Source organism: Crocodylus porosus, unplaced genomic scaffold, assembly GCF_001723895.1.
Source record: "Crocodylus porosus isolate Cpor-Errol unplaced genomic scaffold, CroPor_comp1, whole genome shotgun sequence".
NCBI lineage: Eukaryota > Metazoa > Chordata > Crocodylia > Crocodylidae > Crocodylus > Crocodylus porosus.
The window spans coordinates 84,030,340-84,039,872 of NW_017728931.1; positions in this window are offsets into that span (position 1 = coordinate 84,030,340).

Here is a 9,533-nt window from a genome sequence, read left to right on the forward strand (position 1 = left end):
TGTGTATCTAGCTGGGGTAATGTAGGCCCAGCACTCTTTCCTGCTTATGCAGGGGGTCGGACTCGATGATCTATTGAGGTCCCTTCCAACCCTAGCATCTATGAATCTATGAATCTATATATGAATAAACAAACAAAAGTAATAGAACAATGATTTTACCTTATCCCTGCATCTTAGCCTTAAGAATGCAGCTTCCCTAATCTCTAAGTCAGGCCCTCTCCCAGACTGTCAGCTTGCCTTGCCCAGTTAAGTTGCTGGGGGACTAATGCATCTTAAGCTTTGCCTCGAGAACAAGATTTTCTCTAAAGTTTCCTGGGCATAAGTTTGGTTTCTTATCTGGCTATTTACATACAGCATCCAGTGGTTTCTGGGAGAGCCCATACTACGCATATAACTTTTTGCCCCTCTCCCCCAAGTGTGTGTGTGTGTGTGTGTGTGTGTGTGTGTGTGTGTGTGTGTGTGTGTGAGAGAGAGAACTAAAAGTCTCTCCTGATCTAATTATAACCAAGATATTTGGATCCTTTCAGACAAAGATTATTAGTCCAGTCTTCCAAGTTCTAATCAAATACCATTAAAAGGCAAATTTCCCTGTCTGGGTTAGGCCTCACACTGACATCCAATATGCATAGCTATGCAAATATAAATTACAAGTGTTTACTTCTCCCAACCATTGGGCATTGATCCTCTCGGTGTGAATATCATTTGTCCCATCTGAAGTCTCATCTGCCCTCTGACCAGCTAACATACAAGCGTATAGAAGTATACCTCTTTCAAATATCATAACTCATGCAAAAATACAAATAACAAAATTAGATGCAACTTATCTTTAGCTGTTTATAGATACCAAATGCACTGTGTCACTAAACCTAATTTAAGGAAACTTGCATGACATTCTACAGACCACTAAGACTATTGTGGGTTAATTGTGACACCCACAATTAACATTACTCAAGAACACTTTCCAGTTTGGTGAAGAACCGACAATAAAATTATTAGAATTTCCTCTGCAACCTTGCAGTCTTGTTACATGGTAAATGGTAAAGGCCTGTTATTGTAATGGTAGCGTGAGAAGGTGGGGCTGGGGAGTGGAGGAAAAATTAGTTTCCTAGAAATTATGGAATTTCTAGGAAATTAGTTTCCTAGAAACTATGACCATCAGTCCTCACAGCCTGCCCACAACACCTTCACTTTACAGTTTAGGAAACAATGTCCAAAGTCATACAGAAAACCTGTAGTGAGTCCAGGAAACTGAACCCAGATTTGTTGAGTCCCTCCCCAGTGCTTTACCTACAAGATTGTTGCATCTTTTTAGAGTGATTTTCTGATGAATAGAAACATGTTCTGGATGGTATAAATACCTGTTTTAAAGTGTTATAATTAATGTTATTTGCAGGATTTAGTTTTCCCTGTTTGCTTACAGTGCTCCATAAAAATGTATTGGCAGATTGAAAAAAAAAAATCCTCCAAAAGACCTTTCCAGACTAATGGGTATATACAGTAGAGCATGAAATTACACATTTATCTACTGAAGCAGAGCAGCCATAATTAAGCTCTTCTGGTCTGTCAGGAAATCATATAATCCATATGTTTTCCTTGACCTTTATGCACATCTCCAGTTGGCAATTCTATTATAGAATGAGGGTTATATATACCTCTATCTGTTCTTTTTCTTCCTGTCAGATGGTACTGCCAGACAGCCTTACTGTAAGTTCCTCAACATTTTTACCTGAGAGCTAAAATATTGTCATAAACATGTTTAAACCACCGAGAGTCATTAGTTGATTGCTCAAAACAGTTTAAAGTAGCTGAGCCACTTGTTACAGTATATAACTGTTATAAACAGTTTTATGTACATAAAATATTTCTGAATATTGTATTTGAGCTAAGGAAACCTACTAACTTTTATGCCTGAGGGATTTAAAGCAGTCTATCATCAGCATCTTATCATCACTTTAGCAAAAATGTTCCTTATCATGACAAATACAATAGGCCATTAATTGTAGACATACTGGGTGCCTATACACAAGTGCAGAGACTACTGTGATGTGCTGTAATTACAATGCATCAGAGAAGACTCTTGATTAATCTCAATTACTCTTGAGTAATTACTGTGCTCCAGCAGCCTCCTGTGTGTGTATCAGCATCCCCACACTTCAAAATGGTGACAGGGTTGCTTGAATTTGAACAAATTGTTAGAGAGAAGGTTCAGGCTGGACATCAGGAGACATTACTTTACAGTTAGGGCTGCCAGGCTCTGGAATGGGCTCCCAAGTGAGGTGGTGCTCTTGGGGAAGACCTTGGGGGTCTTCAAGAGAAGGCTGGACAGATATTTGGCTGGGATGATATGGCCCCAGCACCCATTCCTGCCTGGGGCAGGAGGTGATGATCAGTTTCGGTCCCTTCCAGCCCTAAGTATTATGATACTATGAACTAAAGCTTATTAAACGAGCTTTAGTTCAAGCGGTCCCGCTGCCATTTTGAAGTATGAGGACACTGATACATGCAGCACTGCAGCGCTAATTAAAGCGCCACCCTGCCCCCGCCCTTTCCCACCATCCCCAGAGCACATGCAAAAGTGCCTACTGGTATGAACTGGATTCTTTCTACTACATACTTGACTTTTTTTAATAACCATAGCTACATATTTAGAATGATAGAGTCTTAATCACTAGGATAGCTCCCAGTATCAGTGCTGAGGGATATACCATGTTTTAGAAATATAGTTTTGTGGGGAGGAAAAAAAAAAGAGGTGGTACTACCCTATATGTCAAGAATATATATACTTGTTCCATGATCCAAGAAGGAGATAGCAACATATTTGTTGAATATATCTGGTTGACAATAAAAGGGGAAAATAATAATAATAATATTGTTATTATTATGTTAATGGAGTACTTTTAACTGCCCTGCATTTGCTGGAAGAAATATACAGCAAAGTATAAAATAGCTAGTGAGTTCTTAACATGGGTAGAGAACAGCTTTCCTCTATTGTGATATGATAGAATTCATGGTCATAAGAAAAGGAAGGTATAAAATCTGAAAATCCATCTTGCTCTTAATCTGCCATAAGCCAAAATTAGTCAGTTATACAGAAAATAAGGCAATCAAATGGAGACATAGGTCCAATTGTTCTGTTTGTTACCCCATTTCTCTTGTCAGAGATACAAGTTCAGTGCTTGAGCCTATACATTCCAGAACATGAAAGTTTCAGATAAAGTGATTGTATTTTTTAATAAAACAGATATTTCAGCCTTTTGCCATACAGCCCTTTTTTGGGGAAATGGCGGTAATATTTCAATCTTCATTCTCAGTTACTGCATAGAAATTAGAACGATCACTGGATGAACTGTGGTCAGGTATTATTCATTCATTCACTTCAATCTGAGCAGATTGGTTAGGTCTTATCATCATCGCCCGCACTCTCTTGATACAAGCATGACAGTCATCCAGTAAATAAGTCACTGGTGATGAGCTAGGGAAGCTGATCTGAGATTCGACTAAAGATTTGGCAAATACTTCCAGGAGGAAGGAACAGATCCCAGTGATGTCAGGTTGCGTGCGTGCGTGCGTCTTCTATACATGCACCTTCACAGTGAGACGTTTCTTCAAACGATTGATACCATGTTGTTCATCACAGTCCATTGTGGGTGATCCAGTGCTTGATGTTAATATTAATATTGAGGTTCTTCAGATTGGCATTTAAAGTGCTCTTCTATTGCCCACCTCTACAGCAGTGGGCATCATGGAGTTGGGTGCATAGGACCTGTTTTGGGGGCTGTTTAACAGGCGTCCTTCTGACACGTCCTGACCAATGGAGCTGCTGCTATAGAAACATGGCTTCAGTGCTGGTGGGGTTTGCTTGACTCAAAACACTTTGGTGTTGCAGATAAATAATAATGAACTAAAAAAAAAAAATTGCTGATAAATGTTAGCAGGTCTCTTACTGAAGCCAGTAGGAATAGCACCTGCATATACCAGGGAAGAATTTGGTGCCTTTGGTTTGCTTGCGTATAACTGAGGACAGAATTTAAGTCTAATGAAAACTTTTTTTCAGCATAAGTAACAATCAGCTAGCTTCAATCACATTGACCCTACTCGACAAATTGCAAATGCTGCAAGATCAACTTATATTTCACTCAGGGAAAAGATGTAAGGAATGGATTGTAAACAAATGTTCAAGCAAAGGCAAGCCTGAATTTTAGGATGACCCTTAATGTACCTTCTGGAGCTAGAGAAAGGAGAGCCACAGAAAGAACAGAAAGGCCCACAGAGCAGATACTCCCCAAAGCAGAAAGATTTATACCACATCAAAAGGAGTGTGCACATACTTTTTTGGCATTTTGTTTAACCCTGAAGTGACACTTTGCATTGCTGCATCACTTCTGAACAGTAATGTTCAGATTCAGATTTAGCAGCTCTTATTCAAACAAAACTTCCCTTGATTTCAATAAGGCTTTGCTAGGGAATTTGACCTGCATATTCAGCTCCACTCATTAATTATTATAGCATTGTAGAAGGCCAAACTCTAAGCTGTTATTGAGTCACGCCCTTCATTAAAGTAGACGTGAATTTTGCTGAAGGAAGGATGGAGTAAAAAACAAAAATAGAGCAAGGACTACCATGATTGGACTCCAAAGGGAGCATCTAATTCTTACACTTAGGTGCAAAAAAGCCTCTTTAACCTTCACAGAAACTCCAGGAAGGGGGAGAGGAAGTGCCAGTTGAGGAGGAGGGGGTTATAAAGGAAGGGGCCAATTTGATGACATTTCAGTACTCTCAGTTCTTGTTGTCCTGGGAGCTGATAGTCCCTTGTGCCTTTGAGATGCATGTAACAACCTAAAAAAAGGCAGAATGTACCCTAATCTGGGGCAGTCTCTTCTACAACAGTCTCTCTACAAGGCCTCATGGAAGGCTTTCAGCAGGGTTCAGATTCATGTGGGAAAGTGAACTGACTGAGCTTAGGCAGAAACTATATCATTGTATTGTGATGGGAAACATTGGCCCTACTACAAATTACAGTATGTGGGAAAAGGAATGCAGCCATGGGAGTTCCTGGTATCAGGGTTTCATTAGGGTTTTAGTACTAGAGAACACCAGACTACAGTCTGGTATGCTCATATGGGATCCCTGCATGGAGGGCCCTGGTCATCTGAGATAGTCTTTAATCTGAAGATTTCGGGTCAAGATCCCATGCCTCATTCCACAAGGAAGGTGCACATTCAGTTTTCGCTATCACCCAACACTCCAAACAAAGGTATGTTGAGGATAAAATACCAGTACTGTGAGTACCTTCTCCAATTTTCCTCCCTGAAGGTGTTACCAAGGGGAAGTTTAGGGGATCTATTTGGCGCGTAAGTGGTGTTTCAAGCAGTATTATAAAATATTTAATTAACTGAGCATTTCTTAAAATTACACACACACACACACACACACACACACACACACACAGAAGAGAATATACAGAGAAAAATCTAGCAGCACTTACATGAAAAATGAAAAAGAGTAAAGAAAAATCTATCAGCCCCCAATGGCTGGTCACATAGCTACAGCATCTACAGTGAGGGACTTGTCTGTCTGTAGCCAGCATTAGCAGCAAAATTCTGAACAGTTACTAGGAAAAAAAACAAAAAAACCCCCTAGAAGTGGTATTGGGCACTCTAAATAAAAGCACAAAAGACTTTAGTTTTCAGAGCAGTGGAACTCTTGACATTGTGATATAAAATACAGTTTAATTTGTGATAGTCAGACTCTTATATTCAGAGGGGGAGTTTGGTTCCCAGGACCTAGGCCTCCCCAAGAGATCATCAGAATGATCTATTATCTTGCACAAGTCCCTTAATGCCTTACATTGTACAATGCCTGCTCTATTCAGCACATCTTTCATAAAGATTTAATATTGAAAGGGACAGAGGAAACATGGGAAGAAAAGAACGCATCAGTAATTTCATATACAAAGAAAAATGGAAAAGACCAGTTGTAATCTCTTAGAAGCCAGGACAGACTCTTTGTTATAAGTTTGTATACCGTTATGATTATACTACAAATAAATAATTAGTCATTTCCTTCCATTTCCAACATGAAAGCAGGTTTTGATTATTTTTATTTAACATGATTATATAAACTATCACATTACTACGGCATGTAGAAGGATTGCAGTGGGACATTTTTGCATAATCATGATTTCAGTATTTCCCACATTTTAAATTTCCAGTGTTTTGCATTTTTGTGAAAATTTAAGTCCTTACCAGGTTATGCCCAAGACTCCTCACATTCCCAGGGCTGAATACCATGACCAGAATGAATCTGTGATTTTGTGCAATTATGAAGAAGCAGCACAGAAGAGAGAAGCAAGAAGGAAGATGATCAGATAAACACATTCAAGTACTTAAAGCATCTCATTTTAAAATAGAAACATGACAAGGCAAATTGCATCATAGATTTCATGGATTTTACGGTCGGAAGGGACTTATTAGATCATGAGTCTGACCCTCTGCCCTGGGCAGGAAGGAGTTCTGGGGTCAGATGACCCCAGCCAGGTGTTTGTCCAATCTCCTCTTAAATATGTCCAAGGAAGGTAACAGAACCACCTCCGTTGAAAGAGTATTCCATATTTTGGCAACCCTCACTGTGAAGAATTTTTTCCTGATGTCCAGTCTAAATTTGTTCTCCTTCAGTTTGTGGCCATTGTTTCTAGTTACCCTGATGGTTACTCTGGTAAACATTGTATGCCTTATTTCCTGCCCCCACCCCCCCCATAAGTTTGTAGATGACCACACAAGCCTCTCTCAGCCTTCACTTGTGGAGGCTGAAGAGATTCATGTCCCCCAATTGGTCCTCATAGGGTTTTTTCTGTAGGCCTTTAACCAGATGGGTGGCCCTTCTCTGAACCCTTTCCAGGTTATCTACATCCCTCCAAAACTGGATGCAGTAATCCAGCTGTGGCCTGACCAGTGCCACACGGAGGGGAAGTATCACCTCCCTAGACCTGTTCGTGATGCACCTACTTACGCAAGAAAGAATGCACTTAGCTTTATTTATTACTTCATCACATTGGTGACTCATGTTCATTTTGGAGTCAACTACAACTCCAAGATCCTTTCTTTCTCTTATAGGTCTTGATAAATAGAAAACAACTTATATCTTAATAAACAGAAAATAACTTTAAAAATATCAAACATCCTTTACACAAGTATGATGCTTTTCATTTGAAAATTTCACACCGTTTCAACATCTAAGAGTTGCTTACAATCCTACTCCTGTGGGATAGGAAAATATTCTCCTTCATCTACAAATGGCCTTATGGTTTGAGAAATGTGGACGTGCCCTAAGTGCTTGGCAGATCTAGGGCAGTACCTGAGAATTCTTGACTTTTAGTCCCATGTACAAATGACAAGCAGGATCATAGACCTTCCCTCCAGGGAATCCTCCTTTGCCCCTCACATTTCATTAAAAAAAGAGTTGAATTTAGGGTGTATCCCAAATATTCAACTCACTGACCCTCCCTACACCCTTAGCCTGGTTTTGTAAATGGGGAGAATTCTATAAACACACGCAAAAACCCTGAACACAATCCTAAAATACTCCTGCCCCACCCTGAGGGAGGAATCGTATTTGAATTCTGATTACCATTCTCAGAGCTAATCTGCTCTGTAAACAAGCTGATTTTCATCTCCTTGTCAAGTCAACATATAATTTATTAAATTAGTGACCTTCTCCAAAAGAGTAGCAAGCAGCAAGGACTCTATCTTTTTGTTTTATCTTTTCACTTTCATGCTTTCCCTGCAATGTTTACATGAATATCTATTAGTGTTATGCAAATTCCACAATTTTTTTTCCCCCATGAAAACAACTACATAGTCAGTTTCTGGTTTGTGAAGCCAGTCAGTCGATTAGTTCTGAGACTACACCAACTATTGGGGTACATTTGATGTAGCAATAACTTTCCTCCATTCTTCTCAGTCTTGAAATCCTTGTACAATCAGTCAGTTTTAATCCTGTCCAGTCTTTGATGTTGGTGGTCCAGCTTGTCCTACATATCTTTCTCCTCTTCTTCATCTATCCACAGCACCCTACAGGATGGTGTTGGTAAGGGTGCTGGGCCTTCTTGTTACATGTCCAGACCACTCCATCTTTCTTCTTATGATTTTAAATAAGGGTTCATATTTGCAACTTATCTGATTTGATCTTTCATGGATTCATTTGTTCTGTGTGCGGTGTAGGGTATCCATATAAACCTTCTAAAGTACCTAATTTCAAAGGTCTCAGTTTGCTTTTTCAGTGCCCTAAGTGAGTGCCCAGGTCTTGTGGCCACAGACAGTTGTTGAAACAACAAGATATTTTAGGTGGAGTTTTGTTTTCATTGTGATGTAGCTGCTAGTCCAGATTTTCCTCAGCTTTGCCAGCTGTCCAATGGTGATGGCTATTCTTGTTTGTACTTCTTTTTTTTGGATGTACTTTAAGTACTTGTGTGATGGTTACTCCAAGGTACTTAGTGTGTTACTTTTTCTAGCTTCCCAGTACCAATGTTTAATAATGTACTATCATTGTGAAGCCATATATAATGCATATTTCAGCCGAGGAGAATTATAGCTTGTCTAAGGGGTATGTTTAACTCTAATTAACAGAAAGGTTACAAAGGCCCAGAAATTTTTTTTTCAAAAATAGAAGTTTCCTCCACAAAACGTTGTTATCTATTACTACCATCCTTGGAGGCCATGTATGCTGATGTTCACTGTACGTACACTCTCCCTTGAGAAGCCGGAGCTCTGCCTTCCCAGAATACGCCGAGCTTGCCCCATTAGAATTCTATCTAGGAACACCATGGTCCAATGGAAGGCTCTTGCCTGCCATATCTTGATTTTGCAACAAATTCCTGGGAGCTGGAGAAAATGAACAAATGATGATTTCAAAAAGTATAGGCCAGTCTTTTTATGGGGCTCCATCCTCCCCTTTACCACACCCTAATCATGTCAGATGAACTCTAGTGGCAATGTTCACCTCTAAAGCCTCGCTCCACTTTCAGTACAAACCAGCCAGATATGGAGCTTATGTAAGTGCTGATGATAAGAAATACAGGCCCAGCCTGTTTCTGAACAGAGTCCTCAGGTCACTGGTCCAACACCCATTCCCTGAAAGCTGAGCAACTTTCACTGGGCTCAGCAGTTCTTTGAAGATCGTGTGTACCACATATTCAGTTTCGCAGGGGACTCTTAACCGTAGCCAGTCCTCAGGCAAAGGCTTAACCAAAACAAAAAAGGAAAAGAACAGAGCAAAGAAAAAAACAAACAAACAGTTGTCAGCTCTCCATTGTTTTAGGGTCAAAACTCCCGTCCCTTATGTAATCTCTGCTTCTTCCCCCTTAACACAGGTTCCCCTTTTGAGCTTCTCACCCTCACTGGTGTCTATAATTAAAGTCCTTAATATAGCCACAGGAAGGATATCTCCTCCTCAAATATGTACAACTAGTAATCAGTAAAAAATGAGGAAAAGAGGCAATATGGCTACTTATCACTGTCCTACCTTCATTCGTCCAG